The following is a 460-nucleotide window of genomic DNA, read 5'->3' as shown; positions in this document are numbered from 1 at the left end:
TCCTAGTTATCGTAATGAGATCTATATAATTATATATATATTTATATATACATGTAATTTTATGATTATATTTTAATACAGTGTTTAAATAAAGTTTTTTTTTTTTTGTTTTTTTTGTTTTTTTTTATAACTCTCCTGAGCTTTTTCCAGCGCCCACTGTCAGTTGTTCATCAACAATGTTCAAAGACATGAATTCCATGCAGAACTCTGGTTGCCATGGCAACCGAAAGGAAAAAAAAAACACTTTAAAAATCTTTTTGACAAAAACCATGAGCTTAGATATTTGGTTTGTTGTATTGTCTAGTGGTCCTTGACAAAGTTTGTTAAAAAAATCCTTTGGGTCAAAATTGACCCCGCACTGGGGGTTCACAATATTCTTACATACTTATTTAGGGAAATCTTTGAAAATCTTTTCTGAAACCGCTAGGTCCACACCCTTAATTTTGTCAGTAGCATCGTA

Source organism: Mya arenaria, chromosome 6 (genome assembly GCF_026914265.1).
Source record: "Mya arenaria isolate MELC-2E11 chromosome 6, ASM2691426v1".
NCBI lineage: Eukaryota > Metazoa > Mollusca > Bivalvia > Myida > Myidae > Mya > Mya arenaria.
Note: the sequence above shows the minus strand (reverse complement) of the source record.